Source organism: Pseudorasbora parva, chromosome 4 (assembly GCF_024679245.1).
Source record: "Pseudorasbora parva isolate DD20220531a chromosome 4, ASM2467924v1, whole genome shotgun sequence".
In the NCBI taxonomy this organism is placed as follows: Eukaryota; Metazoa; Chordata; class Actinopteri; order Cypriniformes; family Gobionidae; genus Pseudorasbora; species Pseudorasbora parva.
In genome coordinates this window covers 45,406,226-45,425,816 of record NC_090175.1, presented here as the reverse complement: position 1 = coordinate 45,425,816, position 19,591 = coordinate 45,406,226, and the positions used below count along the sequence as shown (strand labels likewise).

At 42.6% G+C, this 19,591-nt stretch overlaps 1 long non-coding RNA gene across 1 annotated transcript; it reads left to right on the top strand.

The window, feature by feature from the left end:
* Window positions 1–8,698: 8,698 nt before the first annotated feature.
* LOC137074097 (uncharacterized) lies at window positions 8,699–13,603 on the top strand. The gene is made up of 3 exons (XR_010904911.1): window positions 8,699–8,847; window positions 11,245–11,294; window positions 13,301–13,603. It is a non-coding gene; the product is annotated as an uncharacterized lncRNA (long non-coding RNA).
* The last annotated feature ends 5,988 nt before the right edge of the window (window positions 13,604–19,591 follow it).

Here is a 19,591-nt window from a genome sequence, read left to right as displayed (position 1 = left end):
ATAGCCTGTCAACTATGAACACAAGTTTAGGTTGTTCTTCCTTTCCTCCCTATTCATTCATTTCAGGGGATCCTACAGAGAAACATCAGTGAGAGACGAGTATAACTGGAAAGATCTGCCTCCACACTGAAGCCTCTTATAGACTGCTGACATCTTCATATCCATATGACAAGATGTGATTCTACCTGCTCACTCAAACACTCTCAGCTGTTGCTAGTAAAGCCAGTATAATTGCATATGGCATTCTTTTTTAAAAAAAATCCTTTTTTTAAATCACAATAAAGTATAGTTCAATGCTTTCAATAAGCACATGTTTTGATTCACATCTATCTAATAATAAAAAAATGTAAAAAAAATATTTTAAGCTTGATCAAATGCTTATTTTACAATTTTACATTTTATTTTCTTGATATCATATCAAGAAAATATATAACATATAACATTAATTATGTTCCAAATGTGTTAAGATGAAGAACTAAATATGTAACAAAAAATAAAGCAAGATGGAAAAAACAACAACAATTATTATTTAAATGTTCCAAGCAGCTGTTCTAGAATAAAAGTAAACATACAGTGTTGTGTCTGTTGTGTTTGTTTATCCGTAGATTTTACAAATATTTACTCAAAATACAATGTAAATTGCAAAAGAAGTAAATTGCACAAAAATTGTTCAGTCAGTAATATGTTTAGACAGCATTGTCTAAAATGCTTATGTTTGAGAATATGAATACATAAAAAAAGAGGAAATTATGAACATTTAGTGGCTCCATCTAGTGGCCAATAGTTCAAACTGGTCTGGTCCTCCTTAGAACGAACACACACACACACACACACACACACACACACACACACACACACACACACACACACACACACACACACACACACACACACACACACACACACACACACACACACACACACACACACACACACACACACACACACACACACACACACACACACACACACACACACACACACACACACACCGTGTTTCCATGTTTTATGGGGACTTTCCATAGGCGTAATGGATTTCATACTGTACAAACTGTACATCCTATCCCCCTACACTGCCCCTGCCCCTAAACCTACCCATCACAGGAAACATTCTGCATTTTTACTTTCTCAAAAAAAACCCTTCTGTGTGATTTATAAGACGTTTTCCTCATGGGGACCTAAAAGTGTCCCCACAAGGACAAGGATTTCGGATATTGCCATCTTTGTGGGGACATTTTGTCCCCATAACGTAGGGATTACCAGGCCACACACAAATGCTTTTATGAGAGATATAGGCCCTGCACCCTAAACGGTCTTCCCCACAAATCTGCACTTTTATGACGTAACGCCACTTTGGCTGTCAGGTCTGCTACGGAGCTCACAAATTAGTTTCCCCCCCTCTCATAATTGTACCTATTAATATTACGCAGTGCTAAATATATAAGATTAGACAACACTCAATGTTCAAGATAAAACAATGCTGAATTAAGCCATTTTTGGTCTTCAGTGCACAGATGCATTTGTGTGAGCAGATTGATTGCAACAGTGGCGTTTTGATGCCACAAGTGGTTTTCATGTGTGAATGCAGTGGTGGCAATAAAGAAAGCCCAGCCTTCTGTTTGCTTTTCTAAAGTAAAAGTACAAACCACACAAGTTTCCAGTGGTCTTTTTCTTCTTGTGAATGCTTACTTCCTTTTTAACCTGTGTTTAGTTTATTTTTGTTAAATAAAAAATTGTCACTTTTTTGTTTGTTACATTGAAAAAGTTACATTTTCAAATGATCTATTTCCAATGTGTGTCCACCTAAAGTCCTGTTATCACCATGTAATTATTCTCAAATATGGAACAAAGTAGCATGTTTAGATGTGGTTATTAGGGACCTGTTCACTGTTTGTTGTGTTTTAATATTCTCTTCAATTCATGTGTAATTCAGTACAGTCTTGCAAAGACTTAAAGGCTGCATTTCCCAATTCTGAAACTCAGTTTAGACATGCTAAAACAGGAAACCACAAGCTTGTGATTATGTAAGTGCACTAGTAAGTGCTAGGTCTAGTGCTTGTATAGAGAGTACAAATGTGATGGAACAAATTTGTGGTTACAGCCAGGAAAAAAGTAAAAGTTTTCTGACAGCATTTCAGGCACACACAAATATATAAATGGGGCAATAAACACTTCAAGTAAATTATTTCTTACAAATATATAAAAACAGAGCTACTTCTGATGGGTCTGGGGGCCAATGAAAACAACAGCCATATAGTTGAAAGATGCAAAACAGGAAGCATAGTCATTGTGATATAATTTTTTTCAATTTTCTTTTAAGTTCTTACACATTTGCTGTTGTAAAGACAATCACTTTAAATTAAATTAAATTAGGTTGGATTTAGGTTAAATTAAAGTTTACAAACTGTTAATCATTCAGAGCAAAAATGTGTAGTTATTCAAAAAGCCCAAATGGCTTTTCAAAGTGTGTTTCTAAGGGAAGAAATAACTGTGGCAAAACCAGAATAATTTTGAACATTACAACATTACAAAGTTTGAAATGTAAGTGTGCATTCTATGACAGTATTTGATTGACAATCTTGTATTTGTATATTTGTCCTTTTTCATAGGTTCATTCAAGTCTGCGCAAACACAATGGGAACGCCCCCCTGGGTGTGCCGATTGTCTGAAGCCCTTATAGAATCACGCCAATTCATTGGCTGATGGTGTGGGCACCGCCCCGGCGCTCTTACTACACTCCCCTACTCAGATTTCTCTGCCTTCATGAAGCTATCAATTCACACCCTTCATTTGCGATTTCTCTAGCCCAAAACTACGTTAATTTGGATTTGAGCATCTTTTGTCTTTAGCACTTCTGCGACTACTGACAAGTGGAACTTTGCTCTCTTTGTGGTGAAGTGAAATGGAGTTTTGTTGTTACCTGCCACCGCGCACTCGCATCATTGCGGTTTATGACCCGCACTGTAAATGTGTTAAATGTTTGGATTTTTCACACGTGCGTGAGGTGGTTCAGGGCATTTCTAAATGCAGATTCTGTGATAGTCTTCTTCTCAAAACCCTAGGCTCGCGGTTTCTATGGATGACGCTCTACCGCCTTCTGCGGCCTAACGTTACTCTGAGCTTATTGCCGTGCTTTCACACGCTATTGCGAAGCTCGGGATCGACTGACCGTACAAACCACGCGAGTCACAGTCATCTAAACTTGATGAGATATTTTTAAGTGGTCCTAGCTCTTGACCAGTAAAAAGGATGCTGCCATTTTTTCAATGATCTACATTTCCAGATCTTTCTCTGCTTGCTTGACAAACGCGGCAGTCGCTGACTTCACCAACCTTGTTGGTTCTGTGGAGCAGAGCTATTCTCCAAATCCTGCAGTCTAGGACACGCTGGCCACACAATCTTTCTCCATTTTCATGAAAAAAATTAAAAATAAAATTGCGTATTGCTGGGCGCTCTAGGTCTGGCTAGCTGGCTGCAGAGTGCCACCTATGGCTCAACTTCACATAAATCCTTTGTCACATCATAGGTGCCTCGACACCAAGCGACCCCCCCCAACCCCCGCTCTTGTTCCTTTGAGTTGTTCATGAGCCTCAGGTCAAAAAAAGCTTTTTCTGACGGTCGAGGTTGGAAAAGACTGCGATAGCATTTCTGCCTGCCTCAAGCACACTTTACTTATCCAACACTGTCACATTCGCCACCCAGGGTGTCTCGATGTGCAGGACTGGTCCGACTTCATATACATCCGGCATGGAAGGAAAGGGAACTTTTCAGACTTTCTCACCTTATGTGCGCTGAGTCGGTAATCTGCTGTCTGCTTAAATATCACACGTTTTTCCATTGCTGCATTTTCCCCTCCCGATGGACAGGATAAGTGCACACCTTTGCTCCAGTAGGGTTCCCCAGCTAGGCAAACCCTGTGACTTTCTTCACCTCCTTACTACGCTCGGATATGGCGGAGCATCTGACGCTAGGGTCAGTAAGGTAAAATCACACCCCAGTGCTACGCCCTCTACTGGGCTAGATGCCGTGTGTTGTGACCCCTATGGTCCCATATGTGTATTCTTTCATGGTATGGCTCCCCACGGCGAGCCCATGTCTTTCCCTCGACAGATTCCATGCTGATGTCTCTGTCCAGTGTAGTATCCTGCCTAGACTGGCCCAGGGCTATCCCAGAGACATTCCGTATTTTGTACTGCCCAGATCACCAGCCCATACGTGTATCTTCCATGTTACCTCCCTACAGGCAGGACGTGGACTCCTCAACCCAGCCGTTACTTCCTGGTTCAGAAGAAGGATACAGGTCTGTGGCCTATTTTAGACCTTTGTTGTCTGAACCTCTCCCTCTTCAAAGGGAAGTTCAAGATGTTAACACTGAGATATCATTGCTCAGGTGCATGTGGGAGACTGGTTTGTTGCGATAGACCTGAAAGATGCATATTTTCACATTCAGATAGTTCGTCGACACAGGAAGTTCCTCAGATCCGCCCTTGGATGGAATGTCTCTCAGTACAAGCTGCTTTCTTTTGGCCTTGCCCTAGCACCAAGAACTTTCACAAAGTTGTTCCGAGCTCTGTCAGTGTGGAGAGATCCTCTTTTTCTTCAAAGAGGGGTCAACATGGGGGCTGTTTCCTGTCGCAAGATGATTATGACGGATGCCTCTCTGACCTGCTGGGGTGCGGTGTTCGAGGGCAGGCCAGCTTGTGGAGTCTGAACGGGGGAAAATCTAGCTTGGCACATAAACTGCCTAGAGCTGAGAGCTGTCTTTTTAGCCCTTCTGGACTTTCTCCTTTTTTTAGGGGACATCATGTCATTGTCAGAACGGACAACATGGCGGTGAAGTCTCATGTGAATTGCCAAGGGGGGCTCATGGTTGCACACCCTGGACAGGTATGCACGTCATCTCCTCCTGTGGGCCCAGAGCAAATTCCCATCTCTGAGAGCAGTCCGTGTCCCCGGGGTCCAGAACCTCGCAGCAGACTTTCTGTCGAGGCAGAATCTCAGATCGAGGGAATGGATGTGGAACCCGCAAAAAATAACCCAGATTTGGGAGACGTTTGGCAGATCGGAAGAGGACTCCTTTGCGTTGATGGAGTTGTCTCATTGCCCGCTCTGGTTTTCTCTGAGCCCTCCAGTGCCGTTGGGAGTGGATGCATTTGCTCATCCCTGGCCAAGGTTGAAGCTTTACGCATTTCTGCCCATCATGCTGACTCTGGCAGTTCTGTAGTGAAAGAGAGCGGAGTCAGTCTCCTGCTTGTAGCACCGTTCTGGCCATCCCAGACGTGGTTCTCAGAATTGGTTTTCCTTCTGGACTCCCCTCCCTGGGAGATTCCAGTCTGAGAGGACCTGCTCTCTCAGCTTCAGGGCAGGATTTGGCATCCTCGTCACAAAATTTGGAAGCTGTGGGTGTGGCACAGAGCCATCAGTTTTGAGTAAGGATCCCTTCCTGGGACCTGTCAGACGTTTAAGAGGGATTAACGGAGGCTCTCTTTGAGCCCTTGGAGTCAGCTCCGGAATGGATCCTGATTCTCAAGGTGGCTCTCTTGTTGGCTCTAATTTCTCTGAAGCAAGTAGGGGACTTACAGGCTCTCTCTGTTAGCAAGGCTTGTTTGGATTTCGCTCCTGGTTGGGTTAAGGTTACCTTAATGCCCAGACCGGGGTATATGCCCAAGGTTTTGTACACTTAATTTCGCTCTCAATTCCAGTTAGTTTTATTACATCTGCAATTAATATCCTACATTTAACTTTAAATCCGCATTTAATGATAGTCTTTGTGTTGATATGCATATATTATTAGTGTTCTCATATGTGAATGGTATTAGATGATATTTCAACCTCTGAAAATAAAGTTTAAATATATACCCATACAAGAACATACATAAGAATATAGCCAAGAACTGTAACGGCTAAGTCAACAAGTTTTCTTTTCTTAAAAACAATTATAGTTGTGTTTGTAATGGTGTTTGCTAACAATCACGCTGAAACCATTTCATTTATCAAACAGTTGCAGGGCTATTCTGGTTTGCTACAGCACAGCGTTTTGGCAAAACTACATCTCTCTTGCCAAGCTTCCTTTGTGACAACTGACTTATTACATTTTAAATCAAATCCAATTAGACCACGCCCAGAACATTTTATTACCCTGAGGTTGCTGATTTGATCTCAAAGTTTTTGTTGATCTCACTTTTAATTATTTATTACTCAATGTAACGAATGTAATGTAGTTCCCATATCCATGCATTTTTCTATAAGGATTTTCAATGGCAACGACATCTAATAGCTTTCCACATTTAATGGGTTACTGGTTTAAGACCGACAAGGACATGTATATCACACATTGTTCAGTTAATGAGAAATGTACATTATCTTGTCATATCACGGACTGAATTTACAATTATGGAAAAAAAGTGAATGTAATTAGAAAAGATACTTTACTGCCCCGAAGTAATTCAGCACATTGGACAGCTCCCAGTGCTGAACCCAATGAACCACATCTGCAGAAGGATTCTGAAAAACAAAGATGAGTTCCTCCTTCCCGAATATTAAGGAAGTATTAAGGAAAAGCCACATTTGCATTGACACACACACACACACACACACACACACACACACACACACACACACACACGCACACACACGCACACACGCACACACGCACACACGCACACACGCACACACGCACATGTATATATAACGATCAGACATAAAGTCATAATTGCTAATATTGTGTTGAACCTCATTTTGCTGCCAGTAATGAACTCACTCTAGACCCCTGAAGGTGTGTTGTGGTATCTGACACCAAGATTTTAGCAGCAGATCCTTTAAGTCCTGTAAGTTGCGTTGTGGGGCCTTTACAGATCGGACTTGTTTGTTCAGCACATCCCACAGATGTTTGATTGGACTGAGATCTGGGAAATTTGGAGGCCAAATCAACACCTAAAACTCGTTGTTGTGCTCCTCAAACCATTCCTGAACAATTTTTGCTTTGTGGTAGTACTTATTATCCTGCTTAAAGAGGCCACAGCCACCAGGGAATACCGTTTCCATGAAAAGGTGTACATGGTCTGACATGGTCTCAGAGATGCTCTGACCCAGTCATCTAGCCATTTGTCCTTGTCCTTGTCAAACTCGCTCAAATCCCTTTCCTGCTTCTAACACATCAACTTTGATGACAAAATGTTCAATTGCTGCCTAATATATCCCACCCACTAACAGGAGCCGTGATGAAGAGATAATCTGTGTTATTAACTTCACCTGTCAGTGGTCATAATGTCATGCCTGATGGTGTATGAGACAAACAGAGCTAAACAGAAAGACTAATGTAGCAGACAGATTGCAGACTTCTTTGAGGCAAGATTTCCTCCATATAATACATTTTAGCTTGTTTTAGTAATTGAATAATCACAGATTTTTTTTTTTAAATCTAGCCATCCATATCAGTCATTCTTAAATTAGTTGGGCTGACTAATTAAAAAAGTATAAAAAACTTAAAGTGCTTATTTAATTAAATTTGAAGCATTTACTTTAAAAGCCTACTGGGCTTATTTGGTATATTTGCTTAAGTGGTGTATTGCAATTGTTATAATATTTAAAAAAATATATTTAACAAATTATTGACTTTATATAATAATCTTCAGTTTAATACACACTTTATTACAATTATTGAGATACTTATATAAGAAAGCATTGAAAACGTTCCCTAGTGAATAAACTACTTGAGCGAGATGGCCTGAGGCAAACACATGCACTTTAACAAACACAAAAAACCTAACAAAGCCAAATGGAAACATTTGTGTTTTGTGACCAGTGATCTACTGAGAGATTAGATCTGAGAGTTTGATTACTTTTAAAAACAACAAATGTGAGGAGGTTTACGGGGTCTAACTTGTGGGTTTCCTGTTTTGACATGTTTAGATGTTGTTACCTCATAGCTTTTTATTTTTACCAACTTTTACCAAAAAAAAAAAAAACATAAAATTTTACACTAGTCATCCAGTTCAAAGGACTTTTATCACGAAATATGAAATCTGCATTGACTGCATGTGAAATCTTGTGCTTATAAGATTTCTAATGCTTATCGTGTTGATCTTCTGAACAAAAAAAATTGAAGCCTCTCTGCATTTAAAAAAGATTTTATAAAGTTTTAAGATTTTCCTGATTGCAAAGCCAAATTTGAAGAAAATGTTTTTGTAATTTAATCAATGACTGCCTAAAATTGCTTTCTCTCTTTGTACGTTCACACAATAACCCAGTTTAATGTCAGCCCCTCATGACGCAGGACTTCTAGCTAAAACTTTCCATTGACGTGAGCTAGTTAGATAAGAGCTGACATTTCTCAGACCTTCAAAAGTGTCAGTTACTCACAGAGATGGAGAGGCCAAGACTTGCTCTTGTCACGCTCATATGTAAGAAATATTGTGCTAATGTCTTAAGCTGTTTTTGAATGAAAACGTTGGTATTACTGTGGAGATGTTTGTATGTTCAATTTGAAGTGCTTTATTAAGTTATTTTGCACTTTTACAGGTGTATTTCTGTTCAATCTGAACAGAATCTATGGAGCAGAAGAGGAGATGAACGTCAGACCAGGAGACAACATCACTCTCTACTGTGATCGCTCTATATATATATATATATATTTCTGATTTCTGTTCTGTATATTTTTACATTCATTGATATGTTTATGTTAATTTTATATAGAGCAAGTGACTTCGTGTTCTAGACCCTTGAACATCACCTCCACTCCTCTATCAGACTGTGTTCTCTGCTGGATGCTGCTGTTCAGTGTGTGTCCGGTGTGTGTTCTCCTCTCCTCCATCTGTGTGTACTGCCTCTGTTAGAGGAAAACTACAGGTAATAATTCACAGATCAAAACTCTTCTTTTTATGCACTACCAAAAATTTACTTTTGTAGTGATTTTTACTAAATTCACAGATGACAGTGATTTTTAAATCACGTGTCACGGGTGGTTATGAGTATATCGTATCACCCCTCCCAACTATTGATACGGGCAGGAGTCGTGTCCTGTGGACTGTTGTGTTTACAGTCAACCATTAACATAAACTGCGCTTTGTGTGAAGAGGAAGTGGATGAGTTGCAGTATTGTAAGGCCTCCAAACATGTGTGAATGGATTTAGATAGATCTCTGTGGCCTCTCTTTTGCTGCTTCATCCAGGAGGTCCTGAAGGCATTTTTATGGCAGCTCTTGCCTAAACCTTAGGAATGAGTCTGGTATGTAAAGTCAACTTGTAGACTGTAAAGCAGTTCTTAGTTCATGGAAGGAAGGAGGCGGGAACTGGCGAACATTTAAATTACTTTAATAAATAAAATAAACAATATGAAAGTAAATGCGGCAGGCCCTCATGGAATTACTGCCGTGCACACACACACACACACACACACAGGCACACAGACACACACACACACACACACACACACACACACACACACACACACACACACACACACACACACACACACACACACACACACACACACACACACACACACACACACACACACACACACACACACACACATACACCCACCCACACACACACACACACACACAAAATGCCTCTGACCTCCCTCATTACAGGAGTTGAGACATTCAGATGGTATATATATATGTGTGTGTATTTATATAGACAGTCAACTGCAAGATGTGAAGTTGCCCCTTTGCCTTCAGGCAGTTCTGAAGGTAAAGGGGGTCAAACACAGTATTAGTATGGTGTTCCTAATAATCCTTTAGGTGAGTGTATATATATATATATATATATATATATATATATATATATATATATATATATATATATATATATATATATAGAGAGAGAGAGAGAGAGAGAGAGAGAGAGAGAGAGAGAGAGAGAGAGAGAGAGAGAGAGAGAGAGAGAGAGAGAGAGAGAGAGAGAGAGAGAGGATAGGGTTAGGGTTAAGCCCTCATCTAGCAATCCCAATGCTACAACTATTAAATAATTAAACATCTAAAGGTATCTTTATTTGTATGTTTTATGAGAGGAGTACCTTTCCCTTGTCCATGAAAAATTTTCTTACTCACCCTGGCGGACAGATCCTAAGGGTGCGATCCTGATACACAGAATTACAGTCATTCAAAATATCTGTCTTGGCGAGTATTCACACAGACATTATCTGTTATGTCTTATGTGAACATTTGGTTAACTGTTGAGGAAAACATCTGATGTGGAACATTATTTTAGATCTGTGTGGGACATTAGGACTGTCTGTTTCATTAATGTTAATCAAACAATTGTGGTTTCATGGGGAAAAAAGGTAAATAAATGTTAATTTCCTATAGACATGGGTTTTGACTTGATGTGTGCCAAATTTGGTGTTATAGACTGGTGCAGAAATAATGTCACTTTGTAGGCTAATATGCAGTTATCGCACTGGTTCCCTTTGAGAAAAACCCAATAGGATTTTCCCATATCATTTTGGATTATCGCTAAAAACAAAAAAACAAACTTTTATTAATTTTGAAGCCTAAATGCAGTTCGCCATAAAGCTAAAGGTGGGTAATAAACGCACTACACCACGGTCGCAAGAATCCCCTTACGCACTCCCCTTACGAAAAAGAAGTATACTTCAAATTCATTTTATGAAGTATCCGAAAACTCTTTCAGTTTTTGTCTCAAATAATTAGAATAGTTCATAAGAGCAAAAGTATGAGCATAATGCAGCGGACTGAATTTATCTTTTCTTGCTTGATGGCATTTAATCTTTTTGACAGCCTCTGTAGTCCCATTTGGCCACTGGTTAGTAACTGCCTTTTTTAAGAAATGTAACAGCTTCAAAAAATCCAGAGTGGGATAATCATGTAGTTTATGTCGTAAAATAAAACGTGAAAGTGTCTAGGGCTTGTGTTAGCTTCAAACCTTATTTCAGACATTTAACCAAAACCCCATTCAAAAAACCCATTGACTTTGGGACGATGGAACTGGAAGTGCTAAAATGCTAACTCGCTTCAACGTTTTGGCCTACAAAGTGATGTCATACCTGCACCCCTCTATTACCAGGGATTTTAAGGTATGGTTGCTAGGTGACTTTGTTTTGGAACCTTCAGAAAACTTGAACTCGATTTCTCAGTAATTTGTTGTAATCATACAAATCATACATCATTGTGAAGTTTTTTTAATAGAGAATTATTATAAGAAAAATGTGCTCATTGCGGTTCTATTTGCCAGCACAGGTCACATTAAATGATGTTCTAATTTAAACAATCCATTTTAGATTCTGCACCGGATCAAAAAGACAAGCTGAAAAGTAGAAACATTTTTCAGGTATGACATACACAAACAAACATGCTTAAAATCCCCTTACGAAAAAGAAGTATACTTCAAATTCATTTTATGAAGTATACTTAAAGCTACACTATATAACTTTTCCATCCACTAGAGGCCGCTTATTCAAAACAACAGCATAGCTTGATGACGCCAAGTTTGAATTCAGAATCTTGGGACATGTGGTCTTCATGTCCCAGCCGGTGGAAAAGAATCGGAATAGGAATCGGGTAGAAATAAAGTTCATAGATGTGATTATTAATGTTACTGTAGTATGAAGCAGAATTGTTGCAATTGTTGCACAACACGTGGCTCGTGAATAGCGGGACTTTTATTATGACCGGACACAGTCACCCGCACCATTTCCTCTTTTCCAGTCATGTGTATGAGGTAACGCAGCTCTGTTTATCATATTAGATACCTTTAAGTGTGTTTAAAATGATGTTATGACGTTACTCTGTGTGTTAGTTAAGCGGCTGCTGTGACACTTATTGCACACTGCTAAGAGTAAAGTGTTTCTTTCGGACAATGAGGGTAATGCAGATATGACGCAATTGACAGCCTTTGCCATGGCACTCAGAGCTCAGGTGCATCCTGTTTCCACTGATCATCCTTGAGCTGTTTCTACAACTTGACTTGAGTCCACATGTGGTAAATTCAGTTGCTTGGGCACACCTTTCTTTGTCAGGTCCCACAGGTAACGGTGCATGACAGAACACAAACCAAACCATGAAGGACTCTTCCTAGAGCTGGCCACCCAGCCAAACTGAGCAAGCATTGGGAGATGGGCCTTAGTCAGGGAGGTGACCAATAACCTGATGGTCATTCTGATAGATTTCCAGCAATTCTCTGAGAGAGGAGAAACTTCTAGAAGAACAACAGCACTCCACCAATCAGGCCTGTATGGTAGCCACTCCTCAGTGAAAGGCTGCCTGGAATTTCCCAAAAGGCATCAGAAGGACACTCAGACCACGATAAATAAAAGTATCTGGTCTGATAAAAACAGAGATTAAACTCTTTGGCCTGATTGGCAAGCATAATGTCTGGAGAAAACCAGGCACCCCACCTCTCACCTGGCCAATACCATCTCTGCAGTTAAGCATGGTGGTGGCAGCATCATGCTGTGGGGATGTTTTTAGACTTTTCTATCAGTATAAGTCAAGTATACTTAAGTGCAATTTTAAGTATATTTCTGAGAAGTATATAAAAAGTAGACTGAAAGTGTACTTTCTTATTTTTAGTTTAAAAGCAGAATACTAATAGCACATTTGAAAAAACTTCTTTTTCGTAAGGGTCACCATGAAATCTAAATTGAGAATTCTTATATTCTTAGGAAATATTGCAGTGATTATGAAAACGGATTTATCCGTACACACACACACACACACACACACACACACATGTTGGTCTATGTGGTTTACAGGGACTCTCCATAGGCGTAATGGTTTTTATACTGTACAAACCGTATTTTCTATCCTCTTACACTGCCCCTGCCCCTAAACCTACCCATCACAGGAAACATTCTGCAGTTTTACTTTCTCAAAAAAACATCATTTAGTATGTTTTTAAGGCCATTTGAATTATGAGGACATTTGATATGTCCTCATAAACCACATTTATAGTGTAATACCAGTGTAATACCCATGTAGTTATACAAATTTGTGTCCTCATAAACCACATAAACAGGCTCACACACACATACACACACACACACACACACACACACACACACACACACACACACACACACACACACACACACACACACACACACACACACACACACACACACACACAATTTAAAAAAATATATATATTTTTTTTCTTGTTCAAGAAGCAATTTCATAATAGCAATATCATAATAGGGAAGAAAAGGCTATCACAATTTCATGCCAACTTCATTATCTGGCTCTTGTCTGATGCTGGAAAATGTTTGTTATATTTAAAAAAAAAAAGGTTGATAAATTTGTAAAAAAAAATTAAAAATCTTTTTTTTTTTATTCCAGGAGAATGATGATGAAGAGGTGTGTTATGCATCTTTAGACATGATGACCAGAAGAAAACAACCAAAAAAACAAGAAAACAAGAAAACAAGAGTGCAGAGTTCTGATTTCAGTACATATGCTCAGGTCAGAGAATGAATCGATTAGAAAGTTGCTGGTGCCATGATCATTGAAACATCATGTTCATACTGTAGCATGTGTGTCTGTAGATAAAATATCTAACTCTTATAATGCTTCTGTATTTGATGTAAAGAATTGGCAAATAAAGTACTTTAGTACACATACTGTTTTTGTAATGACCTGCATAAAAGGATGTAAAAGGGGGTTTCTTGAAGTGGTGTTTAGTTTAATGTATTCAAAACTGATGACCACAACGTTTAACTGACTCGTGTGTACAATCAAGGATCATCAAATTTCCCTGAAACACACTCCATGCTTAATAAGACATGGGATTGTGGGGCTGCTGAGTGTTTGGATAACAACTGGTGACAGGCAAACATGCTACATGTGAAGTGGGTTGTAAAACATATACCTTTTTTGTTTTTCCTTCAGACTGGTGAATGTTAAAGTTTGCTTTTTACAAATTGTATATTTGGCTGAAATTGAAAGTTTTTTTTAAATTAAAGTGTTTCTTTTGAACCCCCAGAGTTGTTCTTCAAAAGAACCTTTTTTTCTCAAAGAAGGGTCTTGTTTTATTCTCAGTTAAAGAGATAACCATTGTAACCACAAATGTTTCCATTAAGTTTAGTGTGTGTGTATATGAGGCAGAAGTAGGAAGACAGATGTTGGTTTCTGATTGTAAATGCTTATGTGGTGAGTTTGTGGTGAAATTGGTTTGTTTGCATGCAATGCCTGCAAAAGCTTGATTTGCAGCAGTCTTTCTCTAGACTCTCTGATGGATGAGGAAGTATCACATTTACTGCATCTCTCAGAATGAAGCACGGTTGTAGTTGTGTTTTAAGTAGTAGTTGTGTAGTTGAAGTAGTTGTGTTTTAAGTAGTAGTTGTGTAGTTGAAGTAGTTGTGTTTTAAGTAGGGCTGTTAATCGATTAAAATATTTGATCGTGATAATTCGCACATTGTCATGAGTTAACTCGCTATTAATCAAAATTTAATCACACATTTTTAGAAGTTCTAAATGCACCTTAAATCAATATGTTTCAGGTTTTAAACACTCTAATTAACATGGGTATGTATAAATAAAACATGCTTTATGCAAATGTACATTTATTATTAGTGAAACCATACTCAGAGCATGAAGACTAGACATGTGTCAAAGGTCACAGATGTTTTTCAAAGAACTTGTTCATGTCTCTTAAGCCTAAGCTTAAAAATTCAGAATAAGCAGTGATTTCTCTCATTTTAAGAATATAAATAAAAGGCGTTTTTACACTGGAAGTTTATTTCAGAACAGGGTGCAGTTCATATGAAAATTGGTCATGCGAAAGCTGTCATGCGGATCCGAAAGCACACCAGTACCACACCATACCTGGAGGAGGTCCATATTCCACGAGGATAGTGCGGCCCCTTTAAGAGATGAGCATTCCCTTTTGAACTTCCGGTATTGTGTGTTTGTGTGCCACGGTTCACACGAACAGTGTGAGAAACACGGATGTGGGAGCACTCTTGTTCAGAAAAGTAACCTGCGTATTCATTTTAACCGATTGTAATTGTATTTAGTTAAAAGAAACACTGTAAGCGGTGATGGTGTTAATGAGTTTCCTCAGACATGAGTGTTAGTGAGCTTGCAGTGTAACTTAATTCGCGCATCGAGCTCAGACTGCAGAGATTGTGATAAATGAAAAAACGCACTTTTCTTTCGACCTAGAGTCTAATAAAAGTTAAGCAGAAAATATGGTGGCTTATGTAGGCATAACTGCACTAGTTTTAGAGTATTGTTAACGTCTCGGTTACGTATGTAACCCTAGTTCCCTGAGGGGAACGAGACACTGCGTCAAAAACGCTGTGAGAACACCTCTGCGTGATTGCGTCGTGAAGTGCGTGTAGAACCAGTCCATTCGGGAGATCGATCGTCATCGACGCGGTGACGTCATCGATCGGAAACTATAAAGTGTCCGCGAACACAAACAGGAACTAGCTTCTGAAACAGCCTGAAGTAAGTGATCACGGGCATGCCGGGAGTATGGCCGGGCGACGCAGCATCTCGTTCCCCTCAGGGAACTAGGGTTACATACGTAACCGAGACGTTCCCTATCTGGGAACTCGAGCTGCGTCGAAACGCTGTGAGAACGCTTATACCCACATCGCCATAGGACCAAGTGCTCGTATGTGTGAAACCGTAGCGCACATGACTACGATAACACCTGTGCCCCAACTGTAGATGCAACATCCAATTCGTAGAACCTTACAAAAGTTAGCTGAGAAGACTAGACTGCCGCGTTACAAAGGGAAGCCCCGACAGAAGTGCTTTAGAAGCAGCCATACCCCTGGTAGAGTGCGCCCGGACAGCCAGAGGAGACGGCTTTCCAACCGCTTCATAAGCAAGTGAAATGGCCTCGACCAACCACTTGCTCATTCTCTGCTTAGACACGGGTGCCCCCTTCTTAGGGGCTCCGAAACAGACAAACAGTTGATCAGTCTTTCTCCACAGGGCAGCTCTGCTGACGTACGCGTCAAGTGCCCTAACTGGGCAAAGCAGATTTAACTTTTCCTGGTCTGACGTCACGAAAGGAGGAGGACGGAAGGCTTGCAGAGTCATGGGACCCCTAGGGCTCGTAGGACCCTTGGGATATATCCTGGTCTGGAGTGAAGGAAAGCCTTTACCATGCCAGGCGCAAACTCTAAACATGAGGGCCCTACCGACAGGGACTGAATATCCCCAATTCTTTTAAGGGACAAGATAGCCAGTAGAAAGATAGTTTTCAGGGTGAGGAACTTCTCGAATACTTCCTCTATTGGTTCAAACGGAGGCTCAGACAAGCCTCGTAAAACAATGGCCAAATCGCAGGTCGGGACCCTTGAATGAACCACCAGCCTCAACCTTGAAGTGCCACGGAGGAAACGTGTAACTAGAGGTTGTCTTCCCAAAGACACTCCACCCAAAGGAGTGTGGAAAGCAGCTAAGGCCGCCACGTACACCTTTATTGGGGAGGGGGTCAACCCTGCCGAGAATCTCGCCTGCAGGAACTCCAGCACTGTACCAACCGGGCAGTTAACTGGGTCCACCTGGCGTTCTCTGCACCATGCAGAGAACAATCTCCATTTCAGAGCATACAGTTTCCTCGTGGATGGAGCTCTGGAGTGCAGGATGGTCTCTACGACCTCAGTCAAGAGACCCTCCTCTAGGAGCCTGGCCCCCTCAGAGGCCAGGCCCACAGTTTCCATAACTCTAGGCGGGGATGATTTTTTCTTTTAGGAATCTCCCGCCCGCTTGAGAGAGTAGAGGGAGAGCCTTCCAGGAGAGATATTAGGTCCGAGAGCCAGATTCTGGTCGGCCAGTACGGAGCCACTAGAAGTACACGGGCTCCGTCCCGGCGTACCCTCTCCAGAACTCCCGGAAGCAGAGCAATCGGGGGAAGTGCGTACAGGGGCAGCCTCGGCCACTCCTGTACCATGGCGTCCAGCCCCAGTGGGGCTGGATGTGACAGAGAAAACCACTGAGGACAGTGAGAGTTATCTGCCGAAGCAAACAGGTCTAATTCTGCTTTCCTGAATCTTTGCCACAGGAGCTCCACCGCCTCGGGGTGGAGTCTCCATTCCCCGGGCCTCCCCAGGATGTCAGCTTCCTGATTTAGGACCCCCAGGATGTAAACTGCCCTGATGGAAAGCAGTTTCCCTTGGGCCCACAGGAGGATCTGACGTGCCAGTCTATATAAGGGACGGGATCTCAGACCCCCCTGATGGTTTATATAGGCGACCACCGAAGTTTTGTCTGTCCTGACTAGTACACGATGGCCCCTGAGGTCAGGCAGGAAATGTTTCAAAGCAAGAAACACAGCCAGCATCTCTAGCCAATTTACGTGCCATAGCCGCTGATGATCCTGCTATAGACCTTGGGATGAGCGACCACTCATGGTCGCCGCCCACCCCGTGAGAGAAGCATCTGTCGTTAGCGTGACGCGACGAACATGAGCCCCTAACACAGGTCCCTGGGATAGAAACCCAGGATCTGTCCACATGACCAGAGCACGAAGGCATTGCCACGTGACTTTGATCGTGCGGAGTGGATTCCCCCTCGGGGAGAACCGAACCCCTAGGCTCTGAGCCACCACTGCAGTGGCCTCATGTTCAGCAGGCCAAAAGGTATTACGTTGGTCGCAGCTGCCATGAGGCCTAACAGTTCCTGGAACTGCTTCACAGTGACGAATCGGTCTAGCTTCGGTTCTTTCACCGCCAATAGGATCGATGCTATGCGTATCGGCGATAATTGCGCCCGCATAATTACCGAATCTCACAACTCGCCTAGAAAGGTGGTCCTCTGAGCCGGAGAAAGTACACTTTTCTTAGCGTTTAGTCTCAACCCCAACTTCGACATGTGTGTGAGAACAGCATCTCGATGCTGAACCGCCATCTGCTCTGATCGAGCCAAAATCAACCAATCGTAGATGTAGTTGAGTTATGCGGATGCCCTGCAGACGCAACGGCGCCAGGGCTGTATCCACACTCTTGTGAAGGTGCTGGGTGACAGTGCTAGACCGAAGGGACGTACTCGATATTGGTATGCCTCTCCCCCGAAGGCAAACCTCAGAAACTTCCTGTGATGTGGAAGGATGGAGGCATGGAAATGCGTCCTTCTTTGGTACACGAAGTAATGGCTTAAAAGACCCGACTCTCTGCTGGGAGAAGGAGCCCTTGCTATAGCCCCCTTGTGCAGAGGAGTCTCTACTTCCTGTACCATAACCAGAGCCTGCTCCGGGCCCACCTCTTTAGGTAGGACACCGCTGAATGGAGGTAGCCGCCTTCTGAACTGATTTGCGTACCCCCTTTCTACTATCTGCAGGACCCACTGAGGGAACCAGCCTCTCGAGGCTGGCCTCTGGTGTAATATGAGCAGCAAGTGCAGTGCCCTGAAGCGGCGAACCGGCAGGGAACACCTGACCTGACTGCTCGCATGCCCTCTGAGGAGGGGACGGACCACCCTCAGGTGGCCCGCGGAGACCCTCTGCTCCCCGGCATTGCGGCGGGGTTGGCAGCGCGGCCCCCTGAGGGTACCGAAGGAGGACGGGTACCGAATGCTAAGGTAAGCACCGTCTTCCCACGGAGGGGAAACTAAGGGAACCAGCCTCTCGAGGCTGGCCTCTGGTGTAATTTGAGCAGCGAGTGCAGTGCCCTGAAGCGGCGAACCGGTAGGGAACACCTGACCTGACTGCTCGCATGCCCTCCGAGGAGGGGGCAGACCACCCTCAGATGGCCCGCGGAGACCCTCTGCGCCCCGACATTGCGGCGGGGTTGGCAGCGCGGCCCCCTGTGGGCACCGAAGGAAGACGGGTACCGTGTGCTGAGGTAAGCACCGACTTCCTTCGGAGGGGAACCCCTCATCGTCCTGACCCATCTGGCGTCAGGACTTCTCCGACGAGGCTTCCCTGGCGATAAGGACTGTCCTCAGAACAGCCCTACCCCTCGAAGGCCTCGGTGCGAGCGCCCTATGTGACGAGCTCGTACTTGGAGTACGCCTTACCCACCAACGCCAGAATTGTTTTTAACGGCTTGGTGGGAAATGCCAGGGACGGTGCAGCTGAAGGTGAGAGATGGCTCGCAAGCGTCTCTTCGACCTTCGGCATCGCCCCAGAACCATAGTGTCTCAGCCCTAATATATTACTATATGCAGATGTTTGTGGGCTGAACACTCTATATGATACCGGTTTCCTCCATGACCTAGACACCTCGGTGTGCAGGTCGGGGAAGAACGGCAGGCTCCGACGTTGAGGCTCTGCACGAGAGGGCAGGAATCGCTCATCTAATTACTTTTTCTCTGATTTCGATGGGATTCAGATCTTTCCGCCAGCCAGCTTGTTCTTTTTTTATTTTTATTATATTTAACCTGGGCACAGCTCTGAAGTGACTGAAGTGGCGAGTCTTCAGTCGCGATGCTCTCAACTTTCACCTCCTCAGAGCTGGATAGTTGGAGCACCGGTGCCCCGCCCGGGGAGAAAGAGAAAGAGACCATTATTTGCGAACCTATATATATATATATATATATATATATTCTTTCCTGTGGGGGTTCCTGAAAAAAAAATAAACCTTGGAGTTCTTGCCATTTTCGAAAAACTGGTCAGGGGTTGGAGTCATCTCAGGACTCTGGTCAGGGGTTGGAGCCATCTCAGGACTCTGGTCA